Here is a 22181-nt window from a genome sequence, read left to right on the forward strand (position 1 = left end):
CAGACAGATGATATATCAGGTCTTGTTTTAGAAAGGTACTTGACAAGATTTAGCGTTGGGTTAATAAAAACATATACTTTTAACATGAAAATGTATAATATATATAAATATACAGTTATAGATGAAGAACATATGGTTTTTAGAGCTGGAGACAAATATATTTCACTTTCTCAAAAAATAATGCAATTTGGCTGATGTCCACTTTTCTGGAAATCACTGAGGGTGAGCTAAAGGCTGCTTCTTTTGACATTTTACTCGGATGACTCAGTGCCCCTCTGAAGTGTCAGCACTGGATTGCAACTCAAGTGCTAATAAGAAGTCTAAAACTAGGGAATCTGGGAACAGAGGTAAAATGTTACTGGTCTCTTTTTCCTTGTGATAAGGAGATGTACTGACTGTAGAATCACTGCAGCAAGTTGTAAATGATGTATGAAATTAAAAATCTCTGCCCAGTGCACAGAGAGAACACACATAACACTGCAGTTACTGCTGTGTTGTGCTATTTTCAGTGATATTTAACTTAGATAAATCCTTTGTCAAAGAAACAAGCAAAGAAACGAGCAAACAAAAAAAAAAACAGAGCAGAAGTATTAAAGAAACTGTAGGTGGGAGAAATTAGCATTAAGCTGTATTTTGTTTGTTCTTACCTCCCCTTCCCAATTTCCTCCCTCCTTCTCCACAAAACTTCATTTGAAGAGCATCTTATATGGAGAGCTGGACTTTGGTAAAGGACCTTACCAGCAGATAGCTCCTGTACACTTTTGCATAATCCCATGGGACATGCAGACACACTTGGAAGATCCACAGGTGGGAAGAGAAGAGGAGGGCTGAGAAAATGAACCTGTCCTGAACAGCCTGAATTAAAAACAGGTAAGGAGATGAGTTCAAAAGCTATACCACAAAGCTGTCTCCAGTTTCGGCAGTTCCCCAGCCACGCTAACAAAAGTAAATAGCTGGCTTTTTAAACATGGTCTTTAAAAGTCCTTTAGCTTTGATGATGTGGGTGAATGATCCAATTTTTCTACCCTCATGCAACACTATATCTTAAATAACTAAGGAAGAAAAGAAGAAACATATGTGAGGAAATCTCCAAGTGATTGCTTGGCATTTCATTTTGCATTTTTGAAATCACTTTATTTTACCAGAAAGGCGTGGAAAATGTCTAGAAGTCAGTGTGGTTTGATGTGAGATATACTGAAATATTTCTAGAAATAGATGGTGAGGAATTAGTTGGTTACTCTCTTCTTCTCCATTTAATGAATGGCTACACAAATTTTTCAAAAAATATTTTTCATTTTATATTTTAAGTCTGATGTCTTCCTTCTATTTTGCTTTACTAATCTGAACTGGCATCTATGCTAAGGCTCCTGTCTTATGAGTAGCTGTTAACACACTTGCCATTTTCTGGGTTATCTAAAAATAATCTACCTTTAAAATGTTGTCCTTCTATCCCCCATTTTTCCATCCTTATATTTGACTAATGTGATCCTGAGTCAGATTAAAGTGAGTAGTGCTGGCATGCAGTCTAGTAAAAGGTTCTGTACTAAGTGGTATATACATGGCAGACTGGTAGTCTAGTATGTCACAAGCCAGTTGGGCTAGGAACACTGGCATTACCCAACTGGAAAACTGGGAAACTCTGATTTTGTTTTTCAGGGGCAAATAGAATAGGGTTCTAAGCCTTGCTATTTAAATACCTAATTTGTTTTAGCTCACTGAGAGGTTTTGAAAACACTGTATTTCTAGCATTCTCCTTAGTTTATCCTCAGAGCACAAAGACCTCCCTTTACAAGTCATCAATAAAATGAACATAATTATTCTGAAGGTTTCTGTAATATACCATTGGTAAAATAAATAATGTAAGTGCATGTATGCTGGGCCTTGATATTTTATATTAGGTTTACTTTGCATGACTAATGAAGTCACCCAAGCTAATGTATTAATATTCAGAGCACACTGAAGCTTTATGTATATTGTCAGATGTAATGTATAAAACTGAAAGAACTGAAAGACTATAAAAATGCTTTTTAAAAATGAAGCAGTTATTTATACACTATATATATACTAACTCTGCCACATTACACATGTTGATGAGTGCTCTGACATCTGAAAAACTAGCTACTGAAAATAGCAGTATAGGTTACACATATTTATTAAAGTATAAATAAAATAAAATATGAACTGATTATCAATAAATTATTATAATAGTCCTGTACTAATTGCCTGTTCCTAAACTCAGGTGAATCTCTCTGGCATGTATTTTCCATAGCTATCACAAAAAGATATATTGAATACTTCACTAAGTGAAGTAGAATAAATCTAGTTTAACAATGGGAACACTAGCCACACGTGCAAAAAAAAATGAGATGGACTAAATTTAGGTGGTTGTTTCCTTCTATGTTAATAGAGGCAGAGAGCATCTATAATTACTAGTGAGCCTGCACATCTTGTTGGGGATCCAGAGTGAATAAAAATTTAGTCAATGATCTTTTCCATCTATCAAGATAATACAACATGTACCTTTTTTTTTTTTCTTCAGCTTGGTGAAAGCTTTGTCTTTCAGGGTTTTATAAGCATTTTCATTCTTAGAATTAACCAAACTCATCAGGGAGAACTTTGTAGGGTGGAAGACATTTTAGGAAAGTTATTATATATACCACAATTATTGACTTGAACAAATAATTGATTTCTTTCTTCACTGGCAATTCAGAAAAGAGGAATTCAGCCAGTGCAAGGTGAATTTTAATTCATCCTCCAGCTCAACCAGCAAATCAAAAAGGAATTATTTGGGATGATATGAGATATTTGCTACAAAATCAGTATTTAATTTCAAACATGAGCATTTATAAAGGCTTAAAAAAAGAGAAAGGAACTGTAAAGCCAGAATTTTAATTCAAGTATTTAATGAAAAAAAATCCTCAGCTTTTACATTTTTTGACACGACCTATTTTGTTAAACATGCTAATGGGCAAAACATTTCGATGTTTGCAAATCTGTATTTTTCACCAGAGGAAATACAGTCCTGATGAAAATCATTATCCATGGCTAATATTCCAGTAGGTACAAAACTTGATCCTAGAGCTACTAAGTGTTACAACAATTTGTGTACCCACTTAAGATTAAAAACCTTCAGAAACAGCATAACTTGCGTACATTCAGTAAAAGAAGTCATACTGAAAAATAAAATGATATAACAGGAATCCTAACCTATAGCTTTTCCCTAATTCACCACCTTCTAGACTCTAATTACCCAATATCTGCCTGGACTAAATGTTTCTGCAATAGGGCTTTCTTCCCTTGCTCCAAACCACAATGGACTCTAATGACCCATTCCCATGCCATAGAGGAAGTAGCAGTTAGCTCTCAGCGTTTTTCAGGATTCTGACATTTGCCAGCAGACTGCAGTAACAAACATTCAAAACTGTATCACACTAAGGTTTATTTGAAAGCCATATACTTTTCTTAGCATGCTGCCTACTTGTTCCCAGTGGAGAAGAAACAGGGATAATTTTCTGCAGCACCACAGGATGTGCAAAATGTTTGAAGAGGAATGTTTAAATCACTAACATCTGGTAGAATTCAAGTGGATTCTTTATACCATCTTTCAGTAGCTCAGTGGTAGCTGCTGAGAACTATACTGAGTACACACTGAACAGAGATGTTCTTTAAGATTAATTTCAGACAAGTGTTCAGTATTTACTGTCAATCTACCCCCAATTTTGAGATCCTACAGCTGTTTCACTATTTTGGAAAAAGCTAGCACATTAGGGTATTTGATGATTCAAAGGGTTTGGCAAAATAAAGATGGACATTACCATCTAGATACTGCACTATTCAATGTTTTGCTCATTTGGGTGTATAAAAAATTAGTCCACTTGCTCCTTCAATTGTCTTTTATGTATATGAATGAAGACTATTGCAGCACCAATGATCTCGACATAGTTTATCTTTCTTGTGTGTTTGTTATTATTGTATTTTGTTTCATTTTTAACTGCTTCTTCAGTTATTTAGATTTTGCTGTAAAATACTGACACGAGACAGTAGTACAAGAGTTTTTGTAAGACCTACGATGAATGAGAACTGAGAATTAAGAAGATATAGATGACCACAGCAATTCAGTACAATTATCCATGAAGTCCTGTATTCTGAGTCTCATGTATAGTTACTGGAACAACATATTTCAAAAGAGTTACATAAAATCTGATGGGGCTAATTGAGAAAAATTATCTTTGAATTAAAATTTAATTTCTAAAACTATGAAGTTAATGGTTGGCATATGTCTCTGAGAATAAAGCTAAATATTGTATAGGAATTCATGTATGAGCCACTGCATTGAAGAAAATCTTATTCTTCCTGAAAATATATAGTCCTAAGAACAGGTCTAAATGATACCTTTGCCTTATTACAAAAATATGGATATGGGGTTTAGACTTACACTGTGCATGATAGATACATTAGATATTGATATATATCAATCTCGATAGATACTGATATATATAGATATGACAGATGCATATCCACAGATATTTCAACCATTTAAATTCTTTTCCTTTTTAATTTCATTGGTTATTCTTTGAATCCTATTTTCTGTAAATGAATACAAATGTTTTATCATTGTGAGCAATAACATAAAAATATATTTCTCACAAAGATATTGCAATTTTTTTCCCTCTCGATCACATAGGTAGGATTTCTAAAAATGCTTAAGCAATGTCTCAGCACAACTTCCTCTGAAATTCACTGAATACTGATAAACTTCTGTGTTCTTTTGGTATAGATATCTTTGTATTCCTGCTATTATTCCTGTCTCTTTTCTGGATTTTTTCTTTCTACATTGTTTTTAACCTAGATAGTAATACCCAAACACATTTTATATTTGTAAATCAACAATATTTTTTGGTTTCTTTACTAATAAAGCTTAGTTTATTATTTGAGGGTTTTATATGCCTATGATGGTAGAAGGGTTTATTCACTTAAAAATGTATTAGACTAATACTGAGAAAATGCTCACTATTTACAGTGTTTTACATACTTATCATACTATGCTAATTAGTAGAGATTTAAATCCAAGCAGTCTGGTTCACTAATTTGCCATGATAGTAGTAATAATTTATTATTTAATATGCAAAGACAATATGCTTAATCTTTGTAAGGTGTGTTAAGAAATTCTAAAGAGTTTGTTAAGCCAAAAGCATTTGGAAAGAAGGCAATTAAAGGATTTGGATGCCTTTGTGAGAACTTTCAGTAGTTTGCCTACTGTCTAAAAGGCTGCAAAGGATAAATTCAAATTTCAAAATTATCTCTGCCCCTGACATTGTTAAAAGTATAATCTCAATAAATACTGTTCCAGGAAATGATTGAGCAGAAGCTCTGCTCTTGGGAGTCATGATTTGTTCCTTGCATATTCCCAAGATGTACTGAAGATATATTTCAGAATTATGTGCTTTTCCCATCAAAGCAGAAAATAATGAACTCTCCTTTTCTTCTTTTCACAGTTTCTTCATGGTTTTGCAATATAATATACGTATGGTTTTGTATGGAGGAACTGTGATAAATTACCATACGGGAAACATTGCTTGTGTGGGATAGATAAGAAATAGGTCCACTCATGTAGGAAGGAACAGATAAATTCTCTTTATCTGCATTTATCCTTGACTGTGTCCAAGTTTTGCTCGTCCCTGTAGTGGCCTTGCTATAGTGAAACTGATCTTTTAGATACACCCAGTCTTTTTGTCACTGTTACGCTTAAATAATGCTAAATCAGGATGGCCCATTTGAACGAATACTCAGACATTCACACAATGATAAATGGCAGTGTCAAGAACATACAGTGACCTCTGAACATGAGAGAAAATAAAAGACTTCTCAGGAGAAATATGTTAATTAGAGATGTTTCATCCTGTAAGATAAACAGGTATGTGGGCAAGCTATTATCAATAACTGCTGGTGTTCATACATACAAAATAAACCAGGTCTATGCAAATAATTCCAAACCAAAAAATAAAGAAAATAAAGAAATAAAATATATTACTGAGTGACAGAACTTACAAATATTCAGTATTTATTATAAATGTAATTTTGAATGGCTTGCTCTAAATCGACCAACCAACAAACCAAAAAGCATTGTTTAGAGAGAACTATTACGAAATTTCAAGAGAAGGCAACAAACACTTGAGAATTTACAGTGTTCGACAATGTCTATCTATAGTATGGCATAATGACAGCTTCAGCTATACTCAAAATTTTGTTGTTTCCAGGAACGACACTGAACGTATTTCTGAACAGCTCATTACATTCACTTCATGCGAGTGACTGAAGATGAATGATACGAATAATTTAATATGATGCATATTGAAATAAATTCCATTTATGTGGCGTAACTGCAAATGTGGAGGTAGAATCAGAATATCCTTCACACTATAGACTTATAAAAAAAAATGATAAAAACAGTAGGTCTCTTGCATTCACACACAAGTACAGATGTGCTCAGAACACACATTGACTTCACATAAATAAATAAAACAGGAAAATAAACTAATTTAAAAATAATCTTTAGCCTCAGATGATGACTGTCTCTCCAGGACCATTTCTAGAGCTGGTTGAATTGATTTGCCAAGAGTGTAGGGAATTGTAGTAGGCAGATGAGCAAGGAGAATGTGAAATACAATATTACAAGTTTAAAATTGAGTTATAGATTATTGTTTCAATTCAAAGGCAAGGAAAAGTAGAGATAATTTCCCCCAAACATTCCAAAGGCTTCTCCTTTGACCGTTTCATCCTTGAAATAAAAGGTGTGTACTTTTTCTCTACAAGCAAGCTACACAGGTTAAGCACTAACAGAACATAAAGAAAATATTCCTTATACTCAAGTTTCCTGAACAAACAATTCTCTCCTCTACATGTACATCTTCCCACATGTGTACATCTCATGGAAGACTTTAATGCAAAGCTGCTAACCACAAATTTCCTCATTTATTGAAGAGAAGGAACAGAAAGGGATGAAATATTCTAGAAGCAATGATGGACAACATTCAAACACTGCGTATGACTGTTAATAGGATAGGATAGGATAGGATAGGATAGGATAGGATAGAATAGAATAGAATAGAATAGAATAGAATAGAATAGAATAGAATAGAATAGAATAGAATAGAATAGAATAGAATAGAATATTTCAGTTGGAAGGGACCTGCAACAATCAACTAGTCCAACTGCCTGACCACTTCAGGGCTGACCAAAAGTTAAAGCAAATTATTGAGGGTGTTTTCCAAATGCCTCCTAAACAGACAGGCTCGGGGCAACAACCACCTCTCTAGGAAGCCTGTTCCAGTGTTTGACCACCCTCTCTGTAAAGAAATGCTACAGAATGTCCAGTCTGAACCTCCCCAGTGCAGCTTTGAACCATTCCCATGCATCCTATCACAGGATACCAGGGAGAAAAGATCAGCACGTCCCTCTCCACTTCCCCTCCTCAGGAAGCTATAGAGAGCAATAAGGTTGCCCCTCAGCCTCCTTTTCTCCAAACTAGACAAGCACAAAGTCCTTAGCCACACTCATAGGACATGTTTTCCAGTCCTTTCACGTGCTTTGTTGCCCTCCTCTGGACACATTCAAGGACCTTCACATCCTTCTTAAATCGTGAGGCCCAGAACTGCACATAGTATTCAAGGTGAGACTGCACCACCACTAATAATCACCTCTCTTGTTGGGCTGGTTATACTGTGTTTGATGCACCCCAGGATGCGGTTTGCTCTCTTGGCTGCCAGGGCACACTGCTGAATCATGTTGAGCCTGCTATCAACCAGCACCACAGATCCCTTTCTGTAAGGCTGCTCTCCAGTCACTCCTCTCCCAGTTTAGACTTGTGCCTGGCATTACTCCATCCTAGGTGCAGAGTCTAGCATTTGGACTTGTTAAATTTCATTCCATTAATCATTGCTCAATGCTCCAGTCTATCTAGAACCCTCTGCAAGGCCTCTTGACCCTCAAGAGAGTTAACAGCACCTCCCAGTTTGGTATCACCAGCAAACTTATTAATGGTGCATTCACCTCCTGCATCCAGATAATTGATAAATATCAAGTTAACAAACCAATTGAATAACTGACAAAAAAATGAACAATCAGCTACACCATTGAAATGAAAGCTTCTCCAAGCTCAGAACTTTTGAAAACAGCTACATGTTTAGATGCTTGAGTATGAATTTATAGGCTTGATATTACCATTTTGTCTACAAATACAAACACAAATAGGAATAAAGCACTATTCTGGTCATTAAAGCACGCAGGGTGGACTCTGGGAGTAGATAAAAAAATAGTAATGTGTTTTTTTGGCTGCATATCACGGAAGTATGTCGCTTGAAGTTGAATCTGAGCTGGGTCAGCAGTGGTGGGCACTGGCCAGCTTGCACAGTCTGTAGATGAGCCCTTAGAAGGACTCAGGCTCACAGCAACACACAGCACTACACATTCATTATGACTTTTTAGTAAAACACACCTTAAGATAAGATTTGTAAAGGCATTACTTAGTTAGCAAGTTATTTTGAAAAGGTTTCCTTGATGGTCTTTGTCCTTTCCAGCCTAGACAGCCTAACGACAGTAAACAGGAAATGCTGTAAGTCTTGTGGGGCAAAGTTCACTGTTTTCAGAATTTTATTCTCGCCGAGTCCAAAATTTTCAGTCCATAAGAGTGCAGTTTCCCTTTTCACATTTTTTTTTATCGTACTATGGAAACATAAAGAGTTCCCTGGGGTATATGAGAGATGACTTTAAGTGGCTTTTATTCTAACTTGTCAAGATGGAGCATGTGGGGAGGAAAAGAGAAAGGAAAGTGACAAAGTGTGTTAGCACAGGCTGTGTGAATAGAACCTGGATTCCCCCGGTGCCTTAGCTGTGTTCCCTCTTAAATCTAGATAATCCTTTCCAGAGACAGGAATTCATAGTTTTACCTATGGAAAACCCATCCTAAGCCACTCTGGAGGACACTGGGAGGACACATTACTTTTTCTCTACCTGGTCCATTTTTTAGAGTATTAGACATTTTAATGAAATGTTAATGCTTAAATATGGACATTGATTTTGCAAATACTCCTTGCAAATGCAAATCCTCCACACCACTGTATGTGAGTAAAGACGAGTATGTGTCTAGGCACTAGCAGAATCAAAACATTTTTTTCATTTACCAATCCAACTGTAGGTAAAAAGACTAGATTACTCAGTCATGGGGTTTTGGTCTGTTTCTTTGTTAAACCTATTCCTATTAAACTTCAAAGTTGTCCTGTTGACAGGAAAAATAAAAAAAAAAGGATCTCAATTTTTTGAAATTACTGCTTATTCTAAAATATGCCAGTCGTCCTTTCAGCTGCAAAAGTTGTTTACTTTTGGCAGTGGCTTAAAGAGTCAGAAATTCAGTTTTGTGCCCCTCCAGAAGATTTTGTCAACTCAGAGTTGAGGATATTTGCTATAGCAGTGGAAGGAGAAGGCTACGTTTAAGTCATATTTATAATTTCTCCCTTCTGGATGAGCAGAACACCACAATTTCCAGCACCTAGTGACATGACCTTTCCAAGTAAAGACAGTCACAAAATCAGAACCCCAAATGCTGGTATAATTTGCATGATGCATGACATCTGTGCATAACTAGCTGATCTCTGGAAACATTTGAACTACAGAAAATAGATTTGCAATTGTAGTTTCCTTGTTCGCAGTGTCAAGTATGCAGCAATATAAAAAAAGTGCTCATTGAGATAAACTGTGAAAAGAAAAGACAAAAGAACATAGAGAGCTGACTGGAAATACACTGCACAAGCAATGCATCAAAATTATGTTCTGAAAGACTGTTTACTAGTGCTGTATGAGTTCATGTATATGTACGTAGGTATGCTTTTCTCACCAGAGAGAGGACACTTCTTTTTGCAGAGAAGTTTCTTGTCCTATGTATGACACAAACATGGTTAAGGGAGTGAAAACCTGATATGGGATCTCAGTTCTCGAAGACAGCTTGCATGAAATTTCTCAAACAGAAATATAATAGCACAGGAGTAACTACAGAACACGTTTTATTCATATACAGCAAATCTGATTGAAACAAAATAAATTCCACTGATTGCATATTAAGTTTTAAACTCTGCAAGAATTCCATCTAATTAATACTGCTCATGGGCTTAGAAAAAAAATACGTAAGGCTTAGAAGAGGGGGAAAAAACAACCGAGTGCAAAAAGCAAATCGTGTAGCAGCAGAACAGAAAATACATGAACTTGTCATCACTAAATTTTGGTAAAATATTAAAATCGACTTAAAAGCTTGTCTGAAAAAGCTGATCTTAAAAACTTTGAAAATTTCTAGCAATATTCCCTAGAATTCATTTGGTTTGGATTAATTTTGAAATCTTTTAATGCAAATTAAGTTATTTTGCAATACTTCAAGGTTAGATTTTTTTTTTCGTACTCTTGAAGGATTTTTAAAGTAACGTAATGGATAATAATATATTTCTGAAGTATACCTGAAGGTAATAAGTGGATTCTAGAATTTCAGAAAAATATTAAAACACATAGTGAAGAATTCCCTGAAGATAACTTTGAAATTATATTTTACTAACCAAAAAAAAAATTTGTCATTACAGAAATACAAAGCTCAGTAATTGAATTAAGCAAAACCAGCTACAATGACATTTTAAACAACTAAATTCCCCATATCTGGCATAAAAATGTCTGCACTATGCAGTGTGCTCACAGCTGGTTTTGATGGACGTAAGCCATAGGAGGTAGATATGGATTGCCACTTGGGTTAGACAGAATGAAGATCCTCACAGGAAATTGAACAGGCTACACATTATGTAAAAAATACTGCTAGGGACAAGGTAACAGGGATGAAGAGAAGAGTCAATTGTAGAAAATTCCCATTTTGCTTCTGAATAATGACTTATACTCGTTTCACCTGATACTAGGTACTTTACTGAGGTACGTAAGACATAAAAGCAGTTTTGAAGTTCTTTCATGAAGAATACAGACACAACGGTATGAGTTAACAACAGGCATCTCCAAAAGTTAGATGAGAAAGAGGGTAGCCCAAATTGCCATCTGGACTTGCATCTTATTAAGATGGGCATCAGCTCGTATGCACCACCTCTTTCACTGCATGGATGGATCACCTATACACATATCAAACCTGGCAGATTTTTTTTGAGGACATGATCTTAACTGCTTCTACTATGACTGATTCCTTGATTTATTTTTATTACCTTTCAAAATAATATCTCTCCTGGATGGTCTCTCAAATGCATGAAAATATTTTGACTTTTTAGTTCCAGTTTACTTTGAATTGTTAGATGATACTATTATGTGCTTAGGTATATGTTTAAATGCAAATACTGTTTGGTATATTTAATTGCATTGACAGAGAATTTCTTTTGACTGGGACAAAGAGTTGAAATTTCAACAGCTCCTAGAATTGTTGGAATTTCCACAGAAAATAAATTGCATTTTTAACAATAGTTACTGTCTGATTGTTTTCTGATATCTTTCACTTTTGTACCGTGTTCGCAGAGTGAGGAGAAAATTGAATAGACTAGAAAGATATAAAAAAGAAATCAGCTAATGATACAAGGGTTGTATTATTGACTCTTCTGCCCATGTTTTCATGTGATAAAATATCATGGCATTCTGTGCTTTATTTCAGTGGTACCTGCAAGTGTTTTGATTAAAATAACTTCATTATTTTTGTTAAAAAGAGTTTAGTTAGGGTGGAAGGTTCATTTCTAGGAACTCAAGCTTTCACATTTGACTAGAAATATATGTCTTGTAAACCCATACATACAAATACATACTTATTTGTTATTTATAACAAGCCTCCTCTTTTGCAATTGAAATAACATGTTGAAAGTCAGCAAGCCTTGACAAAAAAAAACAAAACTCAAGTTAGGTGAAAACCAACATCGGGTGAATGACTTCTTCACTATGAAAAAAGGAGCATGATAAAATAACAACAGTGCATTTTTGTCTGTATTGTTTCGTCCTTAATATGTCAGACAATAAATCTCACTGGGCTTCACAAAAATTGCAGTTTTAATGATGAATTTTCAGGAAATACAATTTCATAAAGCCTCTACCATATAAAACAGGATATTGAAGCTTTACTTGGAAAATTACCATCTCAAAAGAAGTAACAATATGACCTGCTACACGGAACAGTAGCAACTAACTCAGTATAGGATGTAGCCAATACCAGATCAGAATACAGGCTGGTAAAATAGTAGTATCTCTCTCATAGGTCTAATGTGTAGATATGTGGTTAAAGTATTATAAACATAGGCATTTCAATGTTCCTCTGTAAAATACCTATCCAAGGTTTAGCACAATATCATTCAATGATTTCTATAGCAAAGATAAATGCAATTTAATTAGTTCAAACCTGCCTATATATGGCCAACTGGCCAGCTAGCCACTTCCCAGCTTTATCACCCCATTGTTTTTCTACAGATTGCATAAAGAAAGATGTTTGAAGTGTGCTAAGAAAGTGACCCAATGTGACTATTAAGGACCACAGAGACAGAAGAGTTTCCAGTATCTTGATGACTAAAGAAAGAGAGTGTCTGATCAGCTACCTCTATTTTATACTGTGCGTGTTTGGACAAATACCACAAGCTAATGACAGTGGTCTTCCCATTTCCCTCTGTTCCTGCATTTGAACAATTGGAAAAATGATCTCTCCGAAGTGGTAAAGATCATATACACTGCTGTCTTACAAATCAGTTGCAATAAAATTTCTGACATAGCTTCTCTAACAAAGTCATAGCACATTACTTTTATATAAATAAATGCACACATATTAAAAACACAAAACCAGACCCCTGAGAAAATTAAAAACCTCATTCACCTCACTGGAAGAGGAGAAGTGAACAAGCATGAGTAAAGTTAATTATAATAGAAAAAAACATGATCATCATAGACAAAACTATGTGACCATGTATTCTGGATGGAATAGGTATCTCTTTCTGAGAAACTGCAACTGTGTATGCATGCACTGCAGGGATGCAGCTCAGGATGAGTCACTGCTAAGACTCCAGTTGACTTCAGAGGCTTTGGAGCAATCTACTGTGTGAGAGCGCCATTACAGGGGCATGTAGGAGAAAGACCAACCTTCACTTCCCTTCAAACACTCGGCATTTTTCACAGTACTTGCATTTGAAGAAAAATGCAATTTATATAGGAAGCCATAATAGGTGCAGGTGATAAGGAAGAGTTACTGTATTAAAGAAAACTCTCCACGTGCAGATCCTTTATGAGTACTTTTTATACAAAAGAAGAAATGATAATGTTAGAAAGTGCTAGATATTTTTACTGTTCATCCATTCTCCATTGTTTTTTTTCAAAGCCCGTAGTTTATATTTTTCACATTCAATAACATCGTTTTCGGTTGAGGAGCTTGTGGGAAGGAAACACCATATTAGACACAAGTTATAATGAAGTGAGATTCTGGAGTTCAAACTGTAATATTACTTAAAATTTTATTATGAGTGTGTTGGAATTGATACGCTAATACTCATTCATTTACCTTCTTTTACCCTGAATTCTCATGTTGAGACCTTAACTAACTAGCAAACCTCAACTCTTTTAAGAAGAAAGGAAATACAAATTTATTAATGGGTAGACTTCTGTTATCATTTGATTTGTGTGATCTTTCCTAGAAGTATTATAGTGATGGAATTTAGATAGAGTCCAGTGTCTTTAAATTACCTTTGGAGCCAAAGAGCACTCTAGGATCATTTTTAATCATAATATGTATTTTGGACAGTGACCTACATCAACTGAAAAAGCATCTGACTTTGAGTTCTTACTAAGCTGACTGATTTTGTTTTGCACAAATTTTAATTCTTAAATTTCTCTTTAAAGGGAAAAAAGACTAAAATAAAATTTAACAGGGCAGAAGAGGACAAACAGACCTGTAGTTTATAGTCCTTCGTAACATCTTTTTTACAGTGCTGGATAAAGATATTATCCAAATTCCTTCTCTCCTACAACACTACAACACCATCCTTGCATTTTCTATGAATATACTAAAGTATCCTTTGTCAGAATGCCTTCAGTAATTTACCTCAGCAAAGCTGGGATTCTAGGAAGATGTAAGATTTTCATTGGGCCAGCTGTTAACAGTCTTAACAGGCTGTTTCAGTGGTAACTGAAATATCAAACTTCTGGGCGCTCAGGTGGACACTTCCCCCCCAAAATGTATGTGCTGGAAGTATGTGCCCATTTTTCAACCCCCAACATTTTTTCATAAAATACATTCTCTCAGAAATTATGTCTCATGTATACTGTTAGGTCAAATGGAGCTCCTGCATTCCTAGCCTATCTTTACACTTTGCTTAACCTCCCAGTCTTTCTCATTTTTTTCTAATTGTTTTCCTTGCTTCTTGTTATTTGCTCAATTCAATAATCTGTTTTGATCACACAGTAAATCCCCTAGCCATTTTTTTCTTCCTTTTGGCAATTTCAGCAATGTCCATGGCTATGGTCTGTTCTCAAATTCACAGCTGCATTGTCTTCGGACAGCCTCTATTTACATGTAAATTGTAAATTATGTTTTATGGTTCCTAATCAGACTGCAATAAGAATGCCGGAATATAGGTAGGCTAATGTGGTTTTGCAGAGCACATGTACAGCACTGATATTTCTTATTTAAGATGTATATTATCAGTTAAGCTTCTGAAAAGTGAATTGAACTGTATTATGTGATTTGGTTTTAGAGAGTCTAAACTTTTTAGACCTTGGACTGCTGTTGTATTCTAATCAGTGATCCTCTGACCACAGTCAATATCCAAAATCCCTTAACACTCTGAAACAGTACACCTACAATGAAAGCGGTGTGCTCTTCTTCCAGTGTAGGTATTATTTTGTAGGCAGTTGTCTCTGTTTTGCTGTTTCCCTCCTCATGCAGCATTAAGCTAATTCTATCAGATGCCCTCTTGAATATGGTAAAATACCCAAGTATGGAGAAATAAAATTAGATGTTTCAAGTGTAGCTGATGGCAAAGATCATCTCCTCTGCATTTTCAGCCGCACTGTTGCATAAACCACATCTTCCAAGTTCAGACCTGGCATGTTCTAGTAGAACGCTGATGGGTCAGCACTACTTACAAATATGACGTAGCTCTATCCAAAGTGATACAGCATCAGACAAATGCATTGATAAGAAACAAAAGAAAAGAAGCACACGCTCATTTGTCCTGCTTTCCTACACCTAAGTGGATTAAAGATCTTGCATTTTCAAAAAGCATTTGAGTATTATGGTGTTACTTAAGAGCATATTGGTCTACACTGCAGACCGCATCTTAGAACTTAGGGAGAGATATTGCAGACAGCTTCAAAGGTGCTACCTCAGGTAACAGGAACAACCTTGCTGTGACAGCAAAAGTTACACGTAGGCCAGAGGACCATTTCAAGTGAAAGAATACGATGCTAAATTATGGGAGATAGCACAGGTAAACGCAGTGTAACTCATCTGGGTGGTGGAAGCACGGCCAGAACAGAATGCAGCGCAGCCCTCATAGCAGGCCTAAACAGCAACGTGAGGAGGTGGTTCACCAGAACTAAACTGGGTGATGCTACATCCATGCTGTTGGCAGAAATTAAACTTGTTCATGCTTGAAAGTAGGTTAGGACAGCAAAAGCTTAAAGATGGCAATCAATGACCATAGTATTTGTCTATCTTTAGCTTTCACAGTGCACAAATAGTTTTTGAAAATGGTATTATCCTTGAAGTCTGTTGGGTTCATTCAAAAATTCTAACCAGCAACATCAGCTCAGACACTGTCAATACAGGTGGTTCTAGAAATTATAAAAACGGTGTTTATGAGGAGAATTACATTAAATATGTGCTCAAATCAACCAAAATATTTAGTCTTGCTATTACATTCATGTTTTATTGACTTGCTCTTATTAAATGGAGATAGTGAACTCCCTTATACAAGACAGTTCTCTCCCATAAAGGGTGCTGCTAGTTGAAACTTTAATTCAAGAAATCTCCTGATTACACACTTAGGTTCATTTTTCTTCATCACTGCATGTAAAGCTGCAAAACCAAGCTGATTTCTTGATTTACTGAATTTCTAAAACAATATTGAAAATTGTTTAGGTATGGCTAACAATATTTTTTAAAGGTATGGTTAGTTGAAAAATGAAAAAAAAAATTGTCAAGATGCACTACATTTAGTTTAGCATAAAATTAAACATCTTTCTTAGAAGTTAAAAGAAATTCTGAGTTAAAAGTTACTGCAAAAAGAAAACCAAAGTGAAGCACCATGATTTTTTCACAATTTTACCAACTCCTTACAACTATTAAAACCCCATAAACATCATTAATATTTATTAGCAACAAATATTTTAATCACTGCATTCATATTCTTTGATTAAAAAGTAAAAATCTACAGTTTATGCCTAAATGACCTTGGAAGTTGTTAGATAATTTCACTTAAAGCAAAGCCAGTATAAGAAGTCTCTACTCCCTATCCTTCTGCTCAATGTTATTCTCTCTTCTTCATGACATAAAGAGGTTACATGTCTCTGCTATAAAGCAGACTGCCCAGTTTTACTTTATTTATTAATTTATGTATTATCTTTAAACTTCGTTTCAGTAATATGGTTAATCACAGATCACTCAAATGCCTAACCTGTCAAAATAGGTTGGGTTTTCACCAACAGTATAGTGAGGAATGCTTCAGACCATATCAATGATTTACAAAATCCTCGAGATGATCTCATGTGTTGTGTCTGTACAACGGTGTATTTTAACTGTGTTGTAACTGTATTTTAATAATATTATTTTTTACAGTATCAGTCAAAATTGGAACTACCTCAGCCTTATGTCTGTGAAATAGGAAAAAAAAATCCAGTAGATGTATTTATTTGTAATATTTAGATATTTATTAATATGCAATAGTAAACCAAGCATGTAATTTTTCTAGAAATTTCATCTCTAGTATATACAGTATTAGTATGTATTAGTATGCTAACAAGAGTAAGAAATGTTGGGATATATTTTCAATACTATATTTTTGCTGTTCCTATTTCTAAGCTTATTCTGACTGTAAAAGCTTATTTGTAGGAATCTCTGCTTAGACGTAAAGTACTATCTCAGTAATAAATCAAGAAAAGTAAAATAAGAGAAGGAAACCCATGAAATTACAATTTGTTTCATTCCACATGACAAAAGAACAACCCTACCAAATGTATCTGGTGAACTGGTGCTCATTCTTCTCCATGATCAGCAACCTGCAACCGCACCATTTCTTTTTTTGGGTTTGGAGTTTTAAAAAGTATGTTGTCAGGTTGAGGAATATAGAATCATCTACAACGTGTACAGGTCAAAACAACTCTGCAGAAACATAGAAACTTGTACTGAATGGGATGTTTGCCCAGAGGAGCACTTTACTTTGGATCCCTGAATAGAAGTTGCTTCTGGAACTCATACATTTTACATGAATAGGTAGTTTCAGGAATGATACATTAAATAAAGTCAATTAATTTTTTAGCATGTATTCCTTTTCTCTTTTGGTTATACCAAGAAAGTAATTTGATGATTTTATATTTTAAGTATTATTTGCTCAGGAGACATTTTCTATGGCCTCCAGAGCCCGAGAAGAAACTGAAAATTATGTGATTCTCAAGAAAACAAGATTTGCAACCTAATTCCACCTTTGTTTTCATGCAGTGCCACATTTCCATGTTCTCCATGGACACAAGATATGCAGAATTGCCAGTAGCAGCACTTTTTTTTTTTTTTATTAAAAGATATTTGAAATGTCCTTTGAAAGCACCTCAGAACAAAAGGGCAGTTAAACAGCCATTATAGGATACCCTGGACTATAAAAGAGAAGAATATTTAGGTTATCAATACGTCAGAGCAAATTTGACAGGAATACTGGGAGAACAAAGGAGGCATCACAAATTATATCAAAATACACTTATTTCTACCTACACGATGTCCAGAAACATTGTCTCATAAAAACATGGCATTTTTATACTACAAAAGAAGTCTAACTTTTAGCCTATGCATGCCTTTATATTATCATATGCTCTATAGACACAGAGGCAACATTATTGAAGTTATTTAAGCATATTCTGATAAGATTACTGACATAGTTAAACAAACCTGGAAGAGCTTTGGTGGATGAGGTTTCAGTATATTTCATAGTTACTAAAAAATGTGGTTATAAAAACTGAAAATTACTTGCATTTTCCAAAGTTTTAAATCAAAAAGTGAAATGGATCTATGATCTAGTCTACTTCCACTGCCAATTCACCTTTTGTTCTTTTCTTGTAAGGTATCTCAGGGCCTATCCACTTCAAGCAGTACACTCAAAACCCTTGCTGCAGGGGTATCCGGTGGCACTGTTGCTGTGCCTAAAGGTTACTAATATAAACTCTGTGTGTCACTGAATCTACAAACCATGAAACTTAACTGTGCTATGTATTAGGTAGTGGAAATGTCACCTCACTGTTTAAGAAAAATTGTGTCAAATTAGCAATCTAAAAGTAGAAGTCTACCTTCCAGTTTTCCTAGAGTAAACTTTTTTTACATTATGCAGTCTATAGTCAATTGACATTTACAGTTTTAGAGGATTAACTAACATTAAGAAATCTATTTCAAATTGCGGGGAGGAAAAGACATACCTGTGGAAGTTAGGAGCTCACTCTACTTCTGTTCGTTCACATTTGTACTGCAACAGGTACAGTGAAGTATTTTTGCAGCCCACTTTTTGCTGCTCACTTTTGTGGTGGTTCCACAACCCTTCTTGCATACACAGTCACTCCTGCACAGTAACATGGCAAGTGTATGGCTATGCAAGTTATGCATGAATGCCTGGTCAGGTGGTGGGTGCTTCCACGAAGTGCTGATGAGCCAGGGACAAATTTGTGATACATGACCAAATCATGCCTAGCGGCAGAGCATTTTGCTTCTACTCCTGTCACATGACAGAAACCACAACATTACTTGTCATGAGATGGGCATGTGACTGAGAAAAGGAGCAGCATATGACCTTCAAAGTCCTCAATGAGAGGCTGTGTAGCACACCTCTCAAGAAAGTTTAGTGCCATAGGGTATGAAAGCATTCTTCATCTGTCATCCTGGGTGATCTGCAGCTTGCAGATGCAATTTATCCAGCTGGGTTCCCCTGCCTGAATATTCTCTTCCCCTAAAGATCCTAAAGGGGTTAAGAACTAATGAGAAATAGGTGGATTGCTTCTGGTCACTGCTTACTCCAGGGTCATTTCAGCTCATCTTTTGTCATACTGGGCTTACTGATCATGCATTTTACAGCACAAGTGCACAGCTAAATCCTTTCCACTCCCCAGGAAATTTGTATTTGGCTGTCAGATGACACCACCGCAGCAATTCATCTATTCCCTTGCTTATCTTGAGCATGTCTAAAAAAAAAAAGGCAGCTAAGGACAGGCTGCATGATTTTTTTTTTCTCTCTGTGCAAGCTAGCTGCCAAACTGCACTCTTCTTCTGAGGAGCAAATCAGGTGACATCTGTGTACACATACAATAAACTCCATGCTTTAGGGAACCTTCAGCACACATGCAGAACAACCTTGCTGTTTAGTCACAATAGGTATATTGATGAGGAAGAAGAAGGCTGGAGCATATGTCCTTCCCTGCTAATAAAAAGAACTATGTAGAGTACCTAACAAGAAGAGATGGGCACTGCATCACAACTAGCATTTCTGCAGGGAGTTAAAAAAGATGAGGCAAACAGTAATTAATTAAACCAAACACCAGATGATAAACATAGATTTCCCTTGTCAAAACTAAGATCACAATGATCCTGTAGATAAGGACAGGATTCAAGCATCTCCTTTTGGTAGTGTATGATCAAAACATTCTAGAGTTTCCCAGCTTTAAAAGTTCACTATATCATGAAACATTAATGATACAGATAGAAGAAAAATAATTAAAAATTCTTCGTCCATGCCTGTTAATGACATAAATAACAGAAAAGATTGTTTATTACAGCACATTGAAAATGGGCAAAATCACAGCTGTTATGTGTCAGATGAAGGGGAATATATTCTGTTCTTTTCTCCATTTTCATTGTGTCTTTCTTGTTTTTCCTCACGACCTTTTATAAAATATAATACAATATATTTCCATTAAAAAGACAGAAAAAATAATTTATTGATTTTAACGTAAGAATTCTATTTTAATATCTCTCTGTGTTAACATAAGAATGGCTTGCATTTGTCTGAGTCCAAAGCTTGCAAACATTTACTTGTGCGTTTAATTCTTACTGCTGTTAAAACAGTACTACACATACTCGTTAAGTCTGTGAATTGCTGCAGCATCATACTTTTACCTAGCGAATGGTGCAAGAAAATTGAGAATTTAAAGTACATTGTGTCCTATGTAGTTATGCATCTACCCCCACAATCTTACTTTAAAATATTTATATTGTAAAGTAAGGAAAACAAATTATGTGCATCCCACACATAAAGAGCAGAAGAGTACCTCAGTATTTTTTACATTTAAGATTTCTCTAGTTGGTCAATTTGCTGTAACAGTGATCCTGGACAGCATGGAAATACAGCTCTGCTGTAAAGAAAGAAAGAAGCCAGATGAGGTCAGAAAAGCTATTTTCTGGTGAATCTCATCTTTATTTCATCTCTTATACATCTCCTGTAGTAAAGGTGATGCATCATGTTCCATCCTTTTCTAAAATGACATTAAGAAGCTTTTATACAAGGTTTGAAACTGTGAACATTTATTTTTACATAACTAATGTGTTGTTATAAAATTGTTCTGATCAGTTTTGCTCGTTACTCTTATGTTATGGAAAAAACCACAAATAAATGTATATGAATTTCATACTACAGTAATCATGCTCAGAAAAATGTGAACTCTATTCACAGCAATAGCCATATAACAATATCTAAATCATTAATCATAAATGTGTAATTAATGACAATAGAATTTTCTTTAGCAGTAAGTTAGAAACTGTGAAGGGAATTATAACATGTTTACCATCAACTCTCAGGAAGAGGTAGACAAAGGTAAAAAAAACTCATGAGATTAAACAAGGTTGTAAAAAGCAAGCTTGTGAAATCCTGACATGACTATGAAGATTTATGACTACTTCCTATAATGTCCTCATGAGCAAGACCAAGCAGTATGCCCAAAGCAGGCTGAAACTGATGAAGTATGGTATCTCTTCAGAAGAAAAGGACCTTATCTCATATTCTTGCATTTTTCAGAGTGTCAGATAGGTCAAGACACAGTCTTCCAGGTTAAGCTATATCCATGGCATACATCTCTGTGGTAACAAAAATTAATGTCCTCAAGAAAAGAAGTTCCAATGTGACTTTGATCCCTATCCTGAGAAAAAACATGGTCTTTTCAGCTCTGGAGAAGCTACTTGTAGTGGGAGTTCTCACTTTGATTTATACCCTTCCTTATCATGTGTTGGATCTGTCTGCAAAAGATGGAAAGGTTGTAGGTATGTTCCTTCTTCTTTATACACTGTCCTAGTCTAAGAAGCAGTCAGAATCTTAACAGGTTTAGCTTACAACTATGTAAGTGTAAGATATCTCATTGCTGGATTTTTTTTACCAGATCTTTAATAAACTTAGGCAAACTTTTAACTATTTGGAGCTGAGAATTCCCTGTCTTCGATGGAAAATTTTGTAAAGCACATTGTAAGATAAACATGCTTTCTACTTTGTTTTAAAGAAGAAGAAAAAAAATGAAACCACTGCTTTTCACTTGTACCTTCCTTGTGTTTCAGAGCAAGAGTCAAAGATTGGCAAGGGAACCTGTTGGTGTTAAGGACATCTCTTTGACTGTTCTTACAGAAAATTAAGCAAGTTGGCTAAATTATAAGGATCTGAAAAATCTGTGTTCACCCATCATCAGGATTAAGTTTGAGAACTTGGCAGTCAAATTCTCCAAATATGCCATCTGCAGTCTAAGCCTGTAAGGGTTGAGCTGATTTCTGCTGTGGACGATTTGGTCCTGTGTATCAGTATGAAAAGCAGAAAAGTTGACTCACTAAAGTGCTCAATCTCTCTTTGCTGGTACCCAGGCTGCATGGAAGTCAAAGCAGAGAAATGAGAGGTAAGCCTGAGAGGGATGAGACAGTGGCAGTAACAAACTGAAAAGCATAATTAGAACTGAAAGTTGGTAGGAAA

This window comes from Nyctibius grandis, chromosome Z (genome assembly GCF_013368605.1).
Source record: "Nyctibius grandis isolate bNycGra1 chromosome Z, bNycGra1.pri, whole genome shotgun sequence".
NCBI lineage: Eukaryota > Metazoa > Chordata > Aves > Nyctibiiformes > Nyctibiidae > Nyctibius > Nyctibius grandis.